The 20364-nt window shown below is 44.3% G+C and overlaps 1 long non-coding RNA gene across 2 annotated transcripts in view; it reads left to right on the top strand.

Annotated features, from left to right (window-relative positions):
* The first annotated feature begins 18917 nt into the window (after positions 1 to 18917).
* The window catches only part of LOC308472771, a 16054-nt gene continuing 14607 nt past the window's right edge, over positions 18918 to 20364 (top strand). For both annotated transcript variants that reach the window (XR_013983721.1, XR_013983722.1), the window contains exon 1: positions 18918 to 19146. This is a non-coding gene — a long non-coding RNA (uncharacterized lncRNA). The remainder of the gene's footprint in view (positions 19147 to 20364) is intronic.

Here is a 20364-nt window from a genome sequence, read left to right as displayed (position 1 = left end):
CTGATGTCCCTAGGTTTTAACTATGGGTGAAGGATAAGCCTCTCCCTACTCTTGTTCTTTCCAACCACTGAGAATCCAGTGTGGTGTAGTGGTTAAGAGCAGTGGACTCGTAATCTGGTGAACCGGGTTCGATTCCCCGCTCCTCCACATGCAGCTGCTGGGTGACCTTGGACTAGTCACATTTCTCTGAAATCTCTCAGTCTCACTCACCTCACAGAGTGTTTGTTGTGGGGGAGGAAGGGAAAGGAGACTGTTAGCCGCTTTGAGACTCCTTAGGGTAGTGATAAAGCGGGATATCAAATCCAAACTCTTCCTCTTCTTCTTCTTCATCTGTCTACATCCTAGTTACTGTTTTTGGTGCTGCTAAAATGGGACAGAATACCCTCCCTCCCCCTAAAAAAAGAAGAAGACTCTTTGCAATAAGGAAAGTGATGACAAAATGTACTGGAAAATGTGAGATAACATTTCCTCAATGCAATGCCATCTAACTTCCCTGCAAGCAAACCAGGATTAATGTTAGATAAATAGCTGGTGTTGTCTAATCTCCCTGCAAACAGGATGAATGCTCAATAAACAGGTCATCTGGAAGTGATCAACGTCTCTGAGCATGTCAACAGGGGGTTGCGACTGTCCATATCCCCCTTTCAGAATGGAATCTTTATCCTCAGAGCACCATCTTTTATACCACATAGCCATATGACTCTAAGATATGTACTTCAATTCTTTTTGCACTGAAGGAACACAAGGGCAAGGCATGTTTCCAATCTTTGCACCAGAAGGACACCAACAAAATCCAGGTTTCACTTCCAGTAACTACTGGCTTCTGCACACCAAACAAGAAAGCAGAAGACATTTCACACCTCTTCTGGTCAGTTAAAGGAACCCAGTGAGATGCTTGGCCTGCGCTTAGTCTAAGACGTCCCATATCAACTGTTCATTCCACCACCTGTTATTCAGCCTTCTCTGGTGCACTCAGTTCTTTCACTGCATTTGGTCAGAATGCTTGCAATGCCCCATAATCTTTATAGGAAGGAGTGTGCACTTTTTGTTTTGTTTTGACATAGTTTGTCAAAGGCTCTGAAAAGGGCGTGAGCAGAGAAATGTCAAAAAGTGCTGGTGAAACGAAATGCTAAGACACCAAATAAAAGTTCCAGAACAATACGGTATCTCTGGGAAAGTAGAAAGTGGCAGGTGACATTAAATATCCATATTTCAGAAAGATTTTTTTCCGGTCAGCAATCACACTAATGGCACAATTCTGTACATGTCTAATTAAAAGAAAGTCCCAGTGAGTTCAGTGGGGTTCACTCATTTTCTGGACTGGATAGATCTTTGGTCTGTTCCAGCAGAACTCTTCTTATGTTCTTAAGACAGGATCCTTTTCAATGTCATAGAAGATGCAACTGGACTTTGACCGGACAACCCTACAAATAGAGGACTGTCCTCTGTAAAGTAGGAGACACAGCCACCCTATCTACTCGTGAGCTCCCCACCCGCTTGCCATGTCCCCACTGAATAGTGTGTATTCCCAACTCCTGTTCAGTTAGTGCAACTTCAGTTATGCTTTATAGAAGAGCCTCCTGCATTTACACTGGAGTTGCGTGTGCTCCAGTTTCTGCAATTTCATTTTTCCCAGTCTATCTGCTGCCGCATGCAGTCTGGTGGCACCCTTAATACCCATACGCCTAGCCATGCTCTCAGGAAGGGACAAAGATAAGGAAAGATACTCTGAGCAACCTGGACCTTCTGCTGCCATCACAACCCACTTCCTGCTTCTTATTGTGCAAGGTGCATATCCTGCGGCTCTTCCTCGCAGTCTCTTTGTGAGCAGGAAGAGCCTAGTGATAAGAGCTATTTTTAAATCCTTGTAGCTTCGAGCCACAGAAAGCTCATTTCCAAAAAAACAAAAAACAAAAAACCAACCAACTCACACGCAATACTAGAAGTCTGTGTCTGGAATTACGAACACAGGAAATTAAACACAAAACTAGGTTACAATAGCAAGAAAAGAATCAGACTCAAACTGACCCAAACAATGGCAAACACAAGTTCTGCAAACCGCATCCCACCCCCCACCCCATGACAATTTGTTTACATGAATAATGTAAGTCAATTAAGGGTGAATTTATTTATTATTATTATTTTAAAAGTCTGCTTAAATTACCAGAACACTTGAATGCACTTTGTTGAACAGGTGTGGCATCTGAAGTTGTTACAGTAAGTGCCACACTTTTCACATTGGGTTGGGGGGAGTGTCAGTACTGTACTGTGTACCCTTGGGTACCCCCAGAAAAAAGCATTGAGTACAGTGTGGAGCATTGGGACACGGGTGGCGCTGTGGGTAAAACCTCAGCGCCTAGGACTTGCCGATCGTCAGGTCGGCGGTTTGAATCCCCACGGCGGGGTGCGCTCCCGTTGCTCGGTCCCAGCACCTGCCAACCTAGCAGTTCGAAAGCACTCCCGGGTGCAAGTAGATAAATAGGGACCGCTTACTAGCGGGAAGGTAAACGGTGTTTCTGTGTGCTGCGCTGGCTCGCCAGATGCAGCTTGTCACGCTGGCCACATGACCCAGAAGTGTCTTCGGACAGCGCTGGCCCCCGGCCTCTTAAGCGAGATGGGCACACAACCCCAGAGTCAGACACGACTGCCCCGTATGGGCAGGGGTACCTTTACCTTTACCTTACAGTGTGGAGCTACAGTTTTCAGAGTGCTTTAACAATTAATCCCTCTTCACAGGCAACACTGGAATTTGTAGCTTTAAGAGAGGAATAGGGGTATCTTAACAACTCCCAGAACCCTTAACAAACTACAGGTCCCAGAATTCTTTGGGGAAAGCCATGCCTGTTTAAAGTGGTATCATGGCGCTTGATGTTAATGTGACCTGATATTTCTGGAGCCAGTTAAAGATTTCCCAAACAACCCTGGTCTTCAGCTTTTCTTTCTTTTATTCTCAAACTGACACTCTAGCATCTCTGCTTTCTACTGGTGCTGATCATTATTATTTATAGTGTGTGTGTGTGTGTGTGCGCGTGTGTGTTGCTCTTGAAAGAAAACAAAGGCACTTTGGGATGAGGATATGATGGGAGATTATTACTCTTTCCCCCTATGGCTCACTAAAAACAGGCTCTTGCGAAGCGGACCTCTTTTCTGAATGTTTTCTATAGCTCTGCAGAAGGTCCCACGTCTCTTCCAGAAAAAGGGTCCACCGTCTTCAACAGAGTGTCCCCTCGCTTGCTGTTTCTGCATAAATGCGGCCCATATTGGAGTAAATAAACAGCCAGGCAGTGTCCCAGACAATGGGCCTTGGCGATGAATTAATAAACTCTGCCTCTTGCATTAGCAGAGTGTGACTGGAACTGGCAGGAGTCCCTGGCCGGACTCCAGAAACTATTATTACTAGACAGAGCCAAAGGAGACTTGGCACGAAACAGGGCCCACAGCTGGAGATTAGGTAACAGAGTCGGAGCGCTCAGTGAGCTGCCAGGGTGTTGGCCATTGTGCCTGAAGAGAGGGTCAAAATTCTGTTTCTGAAGCTCACAGCCGCACGCACACATTACCTTCGTAACGTGCAACAGTACAGCCTGTAACAAGCAGTGATTTTCTTTTTTCAAAAGGAAAGGGATCTGTTCTTCCAAACACCACAGGGTGCTTACACCAGCAATTTATCTCTGGTTTACTAAGTAACCTTGGGAAGGCTTGCCAAGGTACGCTTTGCAGTTCTCAGGTGATGCAGTTTGGTTTCAAGTGCAGGTATGTTAACTCTGGCACTCCCGAGTTTCCCAGGGAGAATCGATATTAAACGAACAATGTGGACATTACGTTTATTTTTATTTTTGAAGTGTAATTTTCAGTGTACCCTCCACGGCTGGCCAAGGACAAGACAGCATTCCCGATTTCATGTACAGACGCTGGCTGGGAAGGCGGTTGAAACTCACTTCAGCGCTGGCAATCTTTCCATGCACCTGAGGACAGTGGGCTAGTTTAGGTAGGGTTGCCATACATCCAGATTTTCCCATTTGTTTCCCCCAAAATAAGCTCAACAACTTTCCCCAAAAAGCTAAACAACCCTAGCTGAGGGGGTGCATGGCACACACACGCAGGGTGTGGAATTTAGTGTAGCACTAAGTGGGGTGTGCAGGAAGGAAACAAGGTCCACTTGTGCAACAGACTTTGCCTTCCCCACTGCTCCCACAAACTTGTTCTGGGTTCCCCTGCAAAAACACACACACCAAAAACACCCTCTCTGACAGAGGGCAGGGGAGTCTTGTTGCACAAGCAACAAGTTAGCTGAATCTTGCCCACCCTGGGATAGGGTTAAGTATACAACTTGCCATTTCTCCATGGCAAAAAGCCTTCTTTCAAGGATGATTTGCAGCAGACAAGCAGCCCTCGGGACATGCAACTGCCTATGTGAGGGAGTTCGAGCAGCAGCTTTCCAAACCTACACAGTCACCGGTGTTTTTAAACCACACTGAAGATTGTGGTTTAACCAATGGCCCATCCAGTCCACCTCCACAATGTCTAACCAGATGCCTATGTTATATTCAATACAGAACAACAGTCTCCCTGTAATGAGCGCCACCTGGGAATGGTTACTTATGCTTCAGGTTTCATGCAACTGGTAGCAGTGGTTACATATCCTCATGATCACTGCTCCTTGTGCATTTTTCTAATCTATGGGGTATGTACCTTTGTCCTTCTTGTAGTTGTAGCATATGGGTTGTAATGTGTGAAGTTTATATAGCTTTCATGTATACAGGTCATTGTTTCATATTTGAATTCTTTTGTGGTTGTGCTGAAGAAGATTCCAGCGAAACAGTCAGATTATCCGGGATCACTGTCCTACGTTGTTATCCACTTACTACTTCGGCACCATGAACGCCTAAAAAGTTTTACCGCTTAGCCCACAGGATAGCATCTATTACTTTGTTTCAACCATAGACTTATTATACTTCTACGGACTTTCAAAGACTGACAGAGGTGTGTTCATTTGTTTTCAAATATATTAGAGAATTTACAAGGGTACACATTTTGTTTTGTTGTACTAGATCACGTTTATTATGCAATGATAATTACAGTGCTATCTAGTATACTGGTCTTTGTGTTGCTTGTGTTGTTTGTTATGTTATATTCAACGGCAGGACCAGAGCGCAAGAGCACTCTCCTCTCTTGTGTGCTTCCCAGCGACTGGCATTCGGAGGCATGCTGCTTGTCTGACCCTGGACGTAGTCCTTCTTCCTTGTGGTGGGAATGAGAATCTTGCATGAGAAAGTTTAAACTACTTACACCAAGATAAGGCACAATAATAACAAAGCAGTTAATAAAACAGATCTTGAAGGAATTCAAGCAAAATAGAGCAGGCCAGCCGTCCGAACCCTGGCCTCCTTTGTCTCTTGCCACGCTAAGCCCTGCACTTCTTTAAACTCTGGAGGGAGCAGCATGCAAAGAAGGAATTTGGGAACATTGCTGGAGATACTTGTCACTTGGAGAAAGGGAAATCAGGTGTGCAGGGCCCTCTAGGCTGCAAAAGTGCAACACAGCTTTTGCCAACCTGACCAAATTTGTAGTTCAAAACATCTGGAGGACACCAGGTTGGCAAGGCAATGGAAATGAACAGATCCACTATATTTAGAGGAGGAAGCAGTGGCAGAACACCATGGAGAAACTCATCCGTTCTGTTCCCTTTGCTACAATATATGCCAACTCATCAAAAGTATATAAAAGCAGGGGCTTATGTTTCTTCCATTTCAAAACTTCCAGTGCGCTGCCCTCTGCACTACTGCCCCTAGCATAATGGTTATGGTCCTTAAGAGCTTAATATAAATAGAGCCAGTGTGGTATAATGGTTGGAGTATTGAACTAGGGCCTTTGGTGACCAAGTTTCAAATCCCTATCGAGCCATGAAGCTCACCAGGAGACCTTGGGGCAGCCACCATCCTTAAGTCTCGTAACCTACCTAGCAGGGCTGTTGTGAGGGGAAAGAGAGCCATGTATGCTGGGCTGAACCCCTTGGAGGATAAATAAGTGTAGAAGTAAAAATAAACAGTCCATCCTCCTATTCCCTAACACTGCCCACCATTTTTTCAGTCTCAGCACCATAGCCACCACATGTAAGGAAACACTGTGGTATTCTGTACATGTTATTTAGTTTGCACATTCATATTTGCTGTTTTGTGAGCCGATTTTCCTTGAAAAGCGGGATAAAAAATATTAAATAAATGAAAATAAATGTGCTGTTTAAAAACAAGAGCGGTTAGAGAGCTGGAAAGGCCTCCTAGCAAAAAGACAGGTGGTGAGTCTAGAAGATTAAAATACAAAGTGTGAGGATAAAGATATTGTCATAAAAATTGATAGTCTTCTAGCCCAAGTGGGAAAGTTGGCAGGTGTGAGGCCATCATCTGCATCTAATTGAGATCCATGGCAAAAGATCCGTTGGTTTTCATGGCTGTGGATTGTATTCCATGAGCTTGTAAAATATTCTATTTTTATCTGTTGAATATTGGGAGAGAAAGAATCTATAACCCCTCAGCTGTGCTGGAGGAACATTAGATTCTTTTTTTTTTTTGCGGTGAAACAAAAGTGATGAAGTTCCGTATTTATAATGAAAGGTTACATGGGGAACAGCCTTTCCCTCTGTTGGGCCCTGGCTGGGACATGAATTGTTGGAATCTCGGCACCTAGCCTAAACTCTTGGGAAAGGAAAGATACTCTATTGATTTGCAGTGGTCCACTGACTCCTTAAAAAGGAGCACTTCCTGCCTGCCACCGCTGAAAAATGATCACCAGAAGGCATGGCCCTTTCAAAGAGGAGTCGTAAATATGGAGAAAGTGAGGCTAGATTAGGAGCCGTAACAGAACACATGCATAGCACACAGAGAGAGAGGAGAAAGAAAACTGGCACACGTATTTGAAAATGCAACTGAATTTAGGAACCTGTTTGTGGCCAAATTATTTCCCCAGTATATTCCCCATAAAATCCCAGTATCAGTACAAAATAGATGCTTGTTTCTAAATAAAACTGCATGAAAAATCAATACCCAAAGGAAGTAGAAGTACCTTCTTCTGAGTGAATTCAACACAAAAACACGAGAAGAGCCTTCTGGATCAGACCACTGGTCCATCTAGGCGAGCAATCTGTTCCCACAGTGGCCAATCAGATGCCTGTGGGCAGAGGCAGACATAGGGTCCCTTGCTCCTTTGGCAAGGAGTTGTATCTGTGCACACGCAGCCCACTTTACCGCAATAGCCGCATTAGAAATTACTACATTTTACGTGAGGGAAAGGTGAGGAGGAAGGGCAAAAAGATTCACACACCCTTGTGCCACAGCGCAAGGAGGACAGGAAGCTCCTCCTGTGTTTGATCTTGCTGTGACAGCAGAGGCATGGCACCACACACATAAACATCATACAGTCATACCTCGGGTTGCGAACGCTGCAGGTTCCGAGTTTTTGGGTTACGGGCACGCCGAACCCGGAAGTACCGGAATGGGTTACTTCTGGGTTTCGGTGCTTGCACATGCGCAGAAGCGCTAAATCGCTCTTTGCGCATGAGCAGAAGCGCCGAATCGCATCACGCACGTGCGCAGATGTGGCACTGTGGGCTGCGAAAGCTGCGGGTTGCGAACATGCCTCCTGCACAGATCACATTCGCAACCCGAGGTTCCACTGTACACTCCTGAGTCTGATAGGTGATTTTTGCGCTATCCCTTGGCCTTCATTCCTAGCAGCGGCCTAGGTCATTGGCGGAGGAAGAGGAGTGCAGGGGGAGCACACCGCCCCTGGCAGCGCAATCCCAGTGGGGTGCCATCGTGGCTGCCCCTCTGCCCGCACTGGGTGCCACACCCCCGCAGGTGGCGTGCCACGCCCCCAGGACACGCACCAACCCTGCCCCCACCTTCTCTCTGCCCCCCCAGTGCCGGAGCATGAAGCTCCGCCACTGCTCTAGGTAGGCTTCTGCCTGTGGATAGCCTGAAAGCTGCGCATAAGCGTAACAGCACTCTGCCTACCTGCAATTCTAAGAAGTCTCTCTGAACTCTTGTTTTTTTTAAAGTATGCATAGGCCCAAATTAGTAGCATGATAAAGAGATAAGCCATACATTACCTGAGCAAGACAGACACTGTTGCCCTGCGGCTCTTTTCCACGTCCTTCCAGCTGTATCTTTAATCATGAAGTCATTTGTATTGCATTTGTCTTTGTTACAGTTGTATCTCCTGCCTTTCCACCAAAAATGTCTAGCACCTAACTAGAGTAAAATCCACAACCGAAGACAACATTACACATTCAGCTACATGACAATGGCTGCTATCCTATACACACATAACCAATGAATAAGACCTGTTGAGCTCAGTGAAACTTCCTTCTAAGCATAGATGCATAAAGGTAAAGGGACCCCTGACCATTAGTCCAGTCGTGACCGACTCTGGGGTTGCGGCACTCATCTCGCTTTATTGGCCGAGGGAGCCGGCGTACAGCTTCCGGGTCATGTGGCCAGCATGACTAAGCCGCTTCTGGCGAACCAGAGCAGCACACAGAAACTCTGTTTACCTTCCCGCTGGAGCGGTACCTATTTATCTACTTGCACTTTGACGTGCTTTTGAACTGCTAGGTTGGCAGGAGCAGGGACCGAGCAACGGGAGCTCACCCCGTCACGGTGATTTGAACCGCCAACCTTCTGATCGGCAAGCCCTAGGCTCTGTGGTTTAGCCCACAGTGCCACCTGCACCCCGCATAGATGCATAGGGATGTGCTAATCCTAAACATTTTTTTGTGGTTATGTTTTTGTACCCTTTAATAGCAATATCAATATTATCAGTTCTGGTCAAACAATCAACATAAGGTTTGCATGATAAGTTCTACTCAGAGCAGAACCACTGAAAGTCATGAATCTCAGTTAGTCATGTTCATTCATTTCAAGGAGCCTACTCTGAGTATGACTATGAACCCTCCAGATGTTGCTGGGCACAGTTCCCATCATTGCTGACCACTGGCTGTGCTGGCTGGAGGAAGTTGTAGTATCATAATATATGGAGGACCGCAGCCCAAGTCTTATATGTTGTCTGTAACACCCAATATATTATTTGTCCAAAGTAGATATTTTAAAAGGAGAAACAGGTTATTTTCCAGCTTTGGTTCTACTATCAGATCAGTGAAGGGAAATATTATAAACCCCTCTGATTTCATGAGATTTCACCACTTCCAAGATATTCGTGGCGTTGGACCAATCCTTAAATGCAGGACATCTGTGAACCCAAACAGCAACCATTTCTGAATCTAGCCATCATTTGCTCAGCTTTTCTCTAATTAAACAATCCACACTCCTCATCGGTTTCCCATTTCCTACCCCCAGACTGTTACTTTTATTTTCCCCCACTTTAACCCTCCTCATGATTTCCCTTAATCTTCTCTCTTTTCTTCTCCTCCACCAACCTTTCCTGTCATATCTCCTTCATCAACCTTTCCTGAAGATCTCCACAGGGTTCTCTCTCCTGCATAGTGTGTGGTGCAATATGGCCTTGCTACACCAGCAGATAGCTTGATGGCATGAAGGTGCTTACCTGACCTCCCAGCAGGTGAGCCACTGCTGCTCATGGGCAGGGGGGATGAGGTGATGAGGAGGGCAATGAAATGCAAGCGTGTCAATGTGGCTTGGCTGGAGCGGTTGCACTGCACTGACCTTGCCCCTTCCAGTAAGCAGCAGAGACACACCTGCTGGGAGGTCAGGTAAACTGCTCTGCCTCACCATGCCAGACACTTCTGCCTAGCTGCCACTATACCATACACTGCAATCTGCCTGCCAGCAGATTTACTTCTTCCCTGGAATCTAACCACCTGAAGAAGAATGGGCTATTTTATGTTACAGGATGCCTACAACATACCCTCTATGCACTCACACTTTTCTTTGATGTTTCAGGCTATACTTTCAAGTACAGTGGTACCTCGGGTTACATACGCTTCAGGTTACAGACTCCGCTAACCCAGAAATAGTGCTTCAGGTTAAGAACTTTGCTTCAGGATGAGAACAGAAATCGTGCTCCGGCAGCGCAGCGGCAGCAGGAGGCCCCATTAGCTAAAGTGGTACCTCAGGTTAAGAACAGTTTCAGGTTAAGTACGGACCTCTGGAACTAATTAAGTACTTAACCTGAGGTGCCACTGTATCAACACTTAGGTTTGTAGCATTGAATCCTCCACTCATTTGTGAGCAGGCATACAAATGCTTTTATTATTTTCAACATAGATGCCTTCGGCTTTTCCCCTTGTGTCTTCTTTTGATACTCTGCTGGGCTATGTGCAGCTCAACACGGCAGAGAAAATCTAAAGTGGGATATATGGAAATGTGCCGGTGCCTGAACCATTTCTGAAGCGTTTGGATCTGGCATTCCAAAACAAACAAAGGGGTCAAATGACCTTTCAGCCTGACTTCTCACACTTTCCCCCCTCCCTCCCGAGACATTAAGAAAAACATTTCAGAAAACAATGAATGTAACCTCCCTCATGGCCTAGTTCCTGCCAAGAGCAACATTTCAATGGCTACAAGGTGCGGGTTGTAGAAGGGAAGGAGAAAGACTAAGGGCATTTTCACACGTAAGGCTTCGTGTTAAACTCTTATTGCAAACGTGAAACTATACTGCGTTCAGTTACTCTTCTGAATTCTTCTTCCTCTCCCCACATTAACAGTGCATATACATGCTCTCACACGAAAAAAGAACCCAAACCCATGTGTTTCAAACACACAATTTAGGGTCACTTGTGAAAATGCCTGAAGCAAATACTGGCTTTCATTTATCACTGGCCACCTTTGGCTGCAACAGGTCAAAGGTCAAGGAGTCAAGAGAACAGATTATTACTAAATGACTTATTCATGTGAGTACCAGAAAGAGCATAATAACTAAAGAAGGGTGATGAAAATGTCCACTGAGGACCATTCAAGCTTGCCAGACAAAAGAATAAGGTGTATTGGGTGTGTGGTCTTAAAGGGGGGAAATGTATTTTCAGACTCTGCCAGACAGTTTTGCATCACAAATCACACTACATATCTATTGATAAGAACACTGGAAATGCCCATTGATCTGGCGCACAAAGTCAGAGCTGTGCATATTCCAAAGACGACTGGCCTTTTAAGGGCACTTAAGCCAGGTGGAGGTTCCACAGGCGCAGCTTCTCCCATCACAGTGTGGCAGTGGCAGGAAATCCCCACCTTGGCTGATGTTGCTCTGCTTCAAAGCTTTAAAGGGACAGAATTTCTTTCCTTTTTGGAAGAAAGCCACCTGAATTAAATCTGATTCCAGTGCCAGGTAGCAAATGCTACATGTGATGATATAGCAGAAAATCTATTTATGAAAATGTAACCACATGTTGGAAGGAGCCATGCTTTAGCACGAAGGGCGGGGGGGGGGGATGCTTTTTGGACCATTTAGCAGCATCAGTTCCCACAATGCGGACTGCAGCAGCTCTGGTGTAACATTCGCAGCTGCTAAAGAAATCAAGAGCTTTGAGGCTTGAGTTTGCTCTGGAGTCTGTAACGTTTTCTGGAACAAATCTTTGGACTGTATTTCTGCTGGAAAGGGTGGGAAGCTGCCTCTTATCTGTACCCAAGAGGGTTCCTGGTGGCTTTTGGTGCTTCCAGGCTGGTGGCTGTTAATGCTATCCCATCGCTCTTCCTCTGTAAGCTACATGGAACTGCAACTGAATACCCAAGCAATCCCCATTTTAAGCGTTACCAACATGTGCATAATCGTGCACACGGCGCCAAACCCGGAAATGACCTGGAAACATCATAAAAGATGGCACTAAAAGGCGGATTGGGGGTGGAATGGGGTGTTTCAATTGCACACGATTTCACGCCAGCACACCATGACCCTGATAAAATGATGCCACTGGGAAACGTAATATAATGAAAATGCACCGAATAAATTGTGTGGTGACTTTTTATGATTGGGAAAGTACTGTGATGGGGAAATGCAGTGAAAAGTATGGGTTGAATGAATGATGAATAGGAAGGTGTGCAAAGACCCTGCAAGCCAACCAGGGTGAACGGTCATTGTCATATAACCACCCTGTAAACAGATCAGAACAAATGCTCAATGAAGACAGGACCTAACTCCAGTGCAAGTTTTGTGCAAGCAAATCAGGATGCTGAATTAACAGGTCATCTGGAACATAAGAAAAGACAGGAGAACCACAGAGGGGGGCAGGGAATGATTGAATGACCCCATCATATAGTTGCCTCATAAAAAGCAAGTGAACAAAAGCACAACCATTCTGGAGTAAATGCCAAGTGCAGAAGTCAATTTTATTTATTCGGCCACTTTGGTATCCTTGAAGAAAAGGTGCAGAATGCAATAGTAACATTGGAAGAGCAGTGGTCTTTTCATAGGAACATAGCAAGTTGCCCTATACCAAGTCAGACTGTTTAAAAATTTTTTATTAAAGATTTCTTAGTTTACAAAAATACGTGCATTGTCTCTTTTTTCAAGTTGTGTTTTCTACAGATCAGTTGTGAGACATTAGTGTTGCATGCAGTATTAGGTTAGGATGGAAATGGTGAGCGGGTTGGGGTGGTTATGCTTCTATTCTTGTACTTAGTGTATATGTGGGGTTTTGTGTCAGCATCACTTGTGTGGGTTCTCTTACTATTCACTTGTGGTATTTCCTTGGTAGTGAGAGAGGTTGGGGTGGCCTAGGGTGTGGCTAGTTGTCTTTGGTTGGCTGTAGTGAGAACCAAGTCAGACTCTTTGATCAGTATTGTTTCCCCTGACTGCTTCAGGATTTCAGACAGGAATTGAACTGTGGACCTTTTGGAGACAGGGCATTTCAGGAATGCTATGATATGGTTTCTGTCATCTGTTCTTCAAGACCAGTAATACAAATACAAGGAAAGGACTGGCTAAACTAGGAATGTAAAACCAGCAACGCTGGGAATCTGTCCCATAATTGGTAATCGACATATTAGCAGGCCTTAGGTGCTGGTGCGGGAGTAGAAGGGAATGTTAGGAAGGTTACATAAACAACTCATCTAGAGTCTTTTGTTAATGTTCATTTTTATGGCTCCTCTGTGGCAAAGAGTTTCTCAGGAGAAACACGATTCTGTGGCTCTTCCTCTAGTCTCAGTATAAACGTATTAGGCATTATTTTTATTATCTGAGCTCCAGTGAGTAATGTTCAGTTTATTAAACAGTGACTCAACCCCACGTTTTCCCTCTCCCTCTCTTTCTTCTTAATGGAACACTGTTTTTCCTCAGCGGTGGGATTAGGCTGACCTGTTTCATCAGAATTTACCTAACAGTTGCCCTCATGTTGCAACAACTAGCTTCAATTTCATCCCACAAAACAAAACAAAACAAAACAAAAATCTCTCTTCTATCGTATTGTAAATTATTTACAAAAGGGAAAAAAATTGATGAATCATGATAACTCTGTGGCTGGAGACAAGGTATTTATAGCTTTAAATTGGTCTTTCCCACATAATAACAAAATCCCCGCCCCATACTACTGACATCTAGATTTGCCAGATTAGAAGTTCACAAAAGGGTCATTTGGGGTATCTGAAATAAGGGACGCCCAGTCTGTTCTATGGCACTGTGGTGCTCATTAAGACTTACAGTACAAGAGGAGCATCTGGTAAATGTAGCCCAAGCTTTGGCAAAAAAAAAAAAAAAAAAGCCGAACAACCTTTGTGTCCAGATTTTCACTTTTTGAAATATGGCAACCCAAAATAAGTTGAAACTGTTAGTTGATGCCACTGGGAAGCCTTTATAGGCCAAACTGCAGGCTGCAGATACTGGGGAGGGGGGCAAATCTCTTAAAGAATCTTGGGAACTGTAGTTTCTGCCTCATAGAGCTACTCTGTAATTATCAGCACTCTTACCAAAATACAGATCCCAGGATTCTTTGGTGGAAGTCATGTGCACCAAATAAGCTTTGAATTTACCTGCATGGATGTGAGTGGTTGGGAGACACGCACGCCTGTATACATCAGTCACCATGCGCGAAGGCCACACAGCTGTTTACTCTGGCACTTATGTGTGCTGATGCTTCCCACACATCAGTACAGGTACACAATGACCGTACAGGTACACAGAGTTTTGGGCATAGTTATATAAGGGAAAATGTAACATATTAAGCCATCCTGGAGAGGGGCGGATCTACTATGAAACTAATGAATCTTAAGTTTCAGGGCCTCTAATCCCAGAAGGGCTCCAGAAGCAACTTTAGTCCACATTGCTTAATTTTTTGGGGGGGGGGGTGGTCTAGTAGACCCAATTTTAGTTACTCAACTCAAATTGATTGCCATTTGATTCAGGAAATATAAAATAATGTTTTTCTTTTCATGCAGCACACAAGTGACTCTTAAATTTGACTCGTGATCACTGGCTTAGCTTTTAAAGAGGGGATTTAACAACTTCAGGGCAAGTGGTTGGGGCAGATACATCTATCAACAGCAATTAGCCATGATTGATTGATTGATTGATTGATTTAAAAGCATTTCTAAGCTGCTTGATATTTTAAAATCTCCATGCAGCATACAAAACACAACGTAAAAACAGGAATTGAGTAAGAACAGGGTCTGATTTTGGGGGACCAGGGAAAGCCTGAGCAAAAAGATAATGTCTTTACTGGACACCTGAAACTGACAGATTTTGCTTCAAGTATGGCAGAAGGTGGGTTTGTTCTCCGTACGAGCCATAAAAAAAAAAGTATTGCAGAGAGAATGGCATTCCATGGGTCTGGGGCAATGGCAAAGAACACCCGTTTTTGGGTCACCAATCTGTGATATTTTGTTGGGTGCAGTGCCATGAGTAAATTTCCCCCAGATGATCTAAGTGATCTTCCAGGTCTTCACAGGGTCAGGTGGTCTTTCAGGCTAAGTGAATGCTAAACTGGACCATGCACTATTTGTTACGTCCCTAAACGCCTCTGAATATTGGAGTGGATGGAGATGTGGGGGATTGGGTTGGGAGGGAGGTGGCTAATGATTCCTTGCCCTGGTTGTGAACTTCCCAGAAACATCTTTCTGACCACCGTTGGAAGTGGGATGGCACTTTGGGCCGATCCACTAGGGCTCTTCATCAGTGGTGCTATCAGTCTGGGACAGGAGTCCTGGGGCCCCCACACCCAGCAGAATGAACAGCCTAACTGGGCCACTGCTCTTCATGTATTGTTAAGAATAACTGGCAGTGGCACCCTGCAGCAGAGCAGAATTTGGGAGCAAATTCTGTTAAAAATCAAGGGGACAGATTTCTTTGTGAATTCAAAAAGAGCAAGCTGTAGAAACAGAGTCCTTTCTTCTAGAGTAATCTTTAAGAAATAACTACTCTGGGAGTAGGGATTTCTCATATAACTCTCTCTCTCTCTCTCTCTCTCTCTCACACACACACACACACACACACACAGAGAGAGAGAGAGAGAGAGAATGAATAAATACTGTATGAGTGTTTTTCTCTGCCAAGGAAAAACTAGAAATGAAGAGGCAATAGTGAATATGAAACATTAAAACTTATGAAACTAGCAACAAACTTCTTACTGGATTTTTCTTTTCAGGATTGCTACACTTAGGGGCTGTATGGATAATGTTCTTTTGTTTCAGGAATCCTGTGATCTGATTCATGAAACCAGTTAACATTCTGCTGAGGTGCTCAAGAACATGCTTCCATCACTGCCATCCTCAAAGGAACACTGCTATCATATAGCTGGGCTGCTGTTGCTGCTGATCCCTAATTGGCCGGGAAATTAATATGAATGATAGATGTAACTATAACCATTTCCCCCCATTTTTGAAGTGATTAATTCCAAGCTGAGATGAGACCACAGCCCTGCTCATTTCACATACAGATTTATTTATGCAAAGTTTCCATAATGAAATCCTTTTAATTATCCAGCCTACTTTATGACTCACGCCACCATGTATCCGGCATGCTTTATGCACACAATCAACACACATACTCAAACACATAACAAACACCATGTCCCAGGTGTCCCCTGACCATAGACAATTTCATGTATCTCGGCATGTCCAGATATTGGTGGCTGTACTGTGAAAACTGTAAACAGCTGTCACAATGATATTAAATTAGGTCAGGGCCAAACCTGCTGCAATCAAAACTGATGATCTATTGAGGAAGGTCTGTTTCCTATTATCAGAACAATCTACTTTTCCTTTTCTGGATTTCTCTCTTATATTTGAACTGTGGCAGACTGCAAATCTTATATCTATAGCAGCTGCCTTTCTCTATCCAAAACTAAACAATCCTTTTTAAGGCTTGCCCAATACACACACACACACACATTCTAGTCTCATCTATTCTGATCTAAACCTAGCAAGTAGCAACATCTGAAAATCAGGGCAGGGCAAATATGGCAAACAATATTGGGCCGGCCTTGAGAATAACATCTCTATGACAATTTATCACACTAGCAGCATGGCACCAACCACAGTCTGATCAAAGAATCATCGAATTGTAGAGTTGGAAGGGACCCCAAGAGCCATCTAGTCCAATTCCCTGCACTGCAGGAATCTCAGCTAAAGCATCCATGACATGATGGGATAGTGTTTTCCTCTAGTCAAAAGCAACGTGGGCCACCACCTGGGATAGGGCAGCAGAGAGATGTCTTCTCCTACCCTAGCTAGAGGGGTGTGTGTGACATTTTAATGTGAAAGCATCATGTGGAGTCTTGCTCTGCCTTAGTTTGTGTGGACTGAAGAAGGAAAATGCCCCAAGTGGTCATAAACACTTAAAAAAAATGTATGCCTGGATAGCTCAGCTGGATCAGAGCGTGGTGCTGATAATACCAAGGTTGCAAGTTCAAGCCCCGTATGGGACAGCTGCATATTCCTGCATTGCAGGGGGTTGAACTAGATGACCCTCAGAGTCCCTTCCAGCTCTATGATTCTATGTGTGATTTCAGTATCTGACAAGCTACAACCTGTAGACAATCTATGATGCAAATGTAGGCTAAAAGTTGGCTCTGATCCAGTGGAAGAGGCATAGCTCCCCCCTGCAACCAATTGACTAGAATAAGCACTTAATGGATGTGTTTGGACATTTATCTAGGAAGCCTTCCAAACAATGTTTTGATTGAACAAAACTACATATGGAAAATGAATACACAATATGGAGGGGCCCCCTTTCATTGGCACGGGGCTCTGAGAACATTCAACAAGCCCAATTACCCTTCGAAGAGGCCGTGAAAAGCAACTGCACTCATGAATGTGCCAATGGAAACTCAAGGTGTGGGACACTTTATCTGCAAAACCAACATTTTGTACAAAGTAAACTGAGCCAGCAAATGGCAGTGCAGCTTGCAAATCTCGGACAAAAGCATTCGGCATAACCTATGGGTGGCCTTCAACCTTTCCACTGCTGCTGCTAAGGCTGAGCCCTTTCCTTTGAGTTAGTTCATGGCCCTGAGCTTTTTAATAAGGGAGTTTCTGTTTTAGTGTATATCTGCTTCATTAAACAACTTATAGTGCACTAGACAAGGCAGAGGGTGGGCAGCTTGTTAAAGGTTTAATGAGTAAACACTCTTTCTCCCTTTCCCCCTTCAGCTTTATCCATGGCCACTCAGCCTGAAACGGGACTCGGCTGGGCAGCCGAAAAGGCTCCTGTTCTTGTCTCCAGCTCAGAGGAGACTGTGGTGCATCTCTGAATGAGAATGTCATTGCAAGGAGTACTTATGCATGTGAACATGAGAATATATGAACAGCCTGCTGGATCACAAAATCTCCATTAGCTTATAAGATACATAAATTAAGCCTGCTATATCAGGCCAGTGGCCCATCTAGTCCACCATCCTGTTCTCACAGTGGCCAACCAGATTCCTGCAAAAAAGCTTGAAGTTGGGTCTGGACAATTTATATTCCAAATGGATTCCGTTTTTATGCATCCAGTTGCTTCATGCTGCCCAATATTAATATCTGCAATAAAGGATACCAGTTAGATCATTACTGCTGCCTCAGCCTATACATTATGACTGTTTATGTGGAGAAAAGCAATGATAAACCTAGACAGCATCTTAAAAAGCAGAGACATCACCTTGCCAACAAAGGTCCGTATAGTTAAAGCTATGGTTTTCCCAGTAGTGATGTATGGAAGTGAGAGCTGGACCATAAAGAAGGCTGATCGCCGAAGAATTGATGCTTTTGAATTATGGTGCTGGAGGAGACTCTTGAGAGTCCCATGGACTGCAAGAAGATCAAACCTATCCATTCTGAAGGAAATCAGCCCTGAGTGCTCATTGGAAGGACAGATCCTGAAGCTGAGGCTCCAATACTTTGGCCACCTCATGGGAAGAGAAGTCTCCCTGGAAAAGATCCTGATGTTGGCAAAGATGGAGAGCACAAGGAGAAGGGGACAACAGAGGACAAGATGGTTGGACAGTGTTCTCGAAGCTACCAGCATGAGTTTGACCAAACTGCGGGAGGCAGTGGAAGACAGGAGTGCCTGGTGTGCTCTGGTCCATGGGGTCACGAAGAATCAGACACGACTAAACGACTAAACAACAACATGTGCCTCAACCACAGCCATACAACCTGTTGGAAAGCGCCATCGCTCAGTGGGAGAGGACAGGCTCTTCACACATAAGGTTGCAGGTTCAATCCCTGGCGTCTCCAGGTAGGACTGACCCTGGAGAGCCACTGATGGTCAACGGAGACAATATTAAGCTAGATGGACCAATTCCTGCATTGCAGGGAGTTGTACTAGATGAAGCTTGATGTCCCTTCCAACTCTACAATTCTATGATTCAATGGTCTGACTTGGTATAAAACAGCTTCCTATGTTTGGTGATGATCAGTTTACCCTGTGAAGAAGGGGATGTAAGGGTTATGTGGATCAAGTGCAGCTGGAGTTCACCCTCCCTCCCCAAACACACGTTACATTTATATGCTGAACATATTTACCCATCAAACAGAAAGTACACAATCAAACGGTGGACAGTTACTCCAGATTTCTGCAGACCTGCTTGCTGATTCACTGCTATTTTATTGTTTGGTTAGTGAGTGCTAATGCTAATCATTTGCAGAATGAGACCCTGAGGGACAACATATTGGCTGTGCAAAGGTACAGCAGGTCTCGGAACAAAACCAGAGGAACAAACACTCCGTCTGCCACCGCAGAGAGCTTTTCCATGGTCAAACTGCAGAGATGAAGGTGAGTTTACAGTGCAGCGAGTGCTAAGGCAGTTAATGTTTAACATGATTATTACCTCATCTTCCAGGGGCTGCTTCTAAGCATAACAAACCGATGACAGGCCCCTGATAGTTCAGAGGAGAGCAGGGAAGGCCGAAGGCGATGATGAGCGTAACTTCCCTTCCCCCCCTGTTTTGATTTTCTGCTCTGTTACTCCCAAGCTTTGGCTGGGCATGACCCCTGGCTGCTTTTTCCATAATTACCAGCTCCTGCCAGATTTACTGTGGAAGTTAACGTCTGTTCCAGCCAAGTCAGCCCTCACTGACTATTACACTGCATCGAGACAGTAACCCCTTCATTACAAGGCCCGCCGATGCAAAAAAAGAAAGGATGGCAGGCAGGGTGAGGGATGATCAGCAGGAATAAGACTCTGGAGGAAACTGTTCTACCATTTGATGGAGGCCTTGAAGTTTTGCTAACATTTCTATGCAGAGATTTCCAAGCAGATGCATGCTGGGGAAAATATTTCCCATAGACTTTTCTAATCCTGAAAACAGTAGGTAGAATGCTGATAATCAAGGCCAAAATCTTCTCTCTAATTTCACCCCCCCCCAAAAAATAAACCCTTTGGTTTTTTTCCTCCCCATTGTCAAGTTATTGTTATGTTTCTGCAGCTGCAAGTTGTCCAAGGGAATTTCCTTCTAACCAGTGAAAATCCCACTGATTTGCCCTCCAAGAGCATTGATTAATAGGATTTCTAAAATAATTCAACACACAGGGCTCTTGAACTTTCTTCGCCCCCTTGAAACTATTTATTTATTTTAAACATTTATATACTGCCCGTTGTCAAAAGATCACAAGGCCGTTTACGACGTAGAACATAATAAACAATATATGTCATTACACAACATACTAACCATACAATGCAAAAAAATAATAATTAAACAGTTGTATAAATACAATACATAATAATACAAAATAGTTCATAATACATACTTGTACATTATGCATAATAAACGTAATGAAAATATAATAAACAGCAATGTCTAATTATATCCAATATCATCCCAGCAATAACCCCTGTAAAATAGTGTCTCATAACTTAAGTGATTACCTGCTTATCTCAGGTGAAAGATAAAACATGATATACATCTAGGGCCAGATTCAACTAAACAGCTGTGCTAGTGGGAGCCAGTGCTAGAATTTCTGCTAGTGCAATGGGAGTTTTCCCTCTCCCCT

Source organism: Podarcis pityusensis (genome assembly GCF_964106645.2).
Source record: "Podarcis pityusensis genome assembly, chromosome: 1".
In the NCBI taxonomy this organism is placed as follows: Eukaryota; Metazoa; Chordata; class Lepidosauria; order Squamata; family Lacertidae; genus Podarcis; species Podarcis pityusensis.
This window is presented reverse-complemented; position numbering and strand designations above follow the sequence as displayed.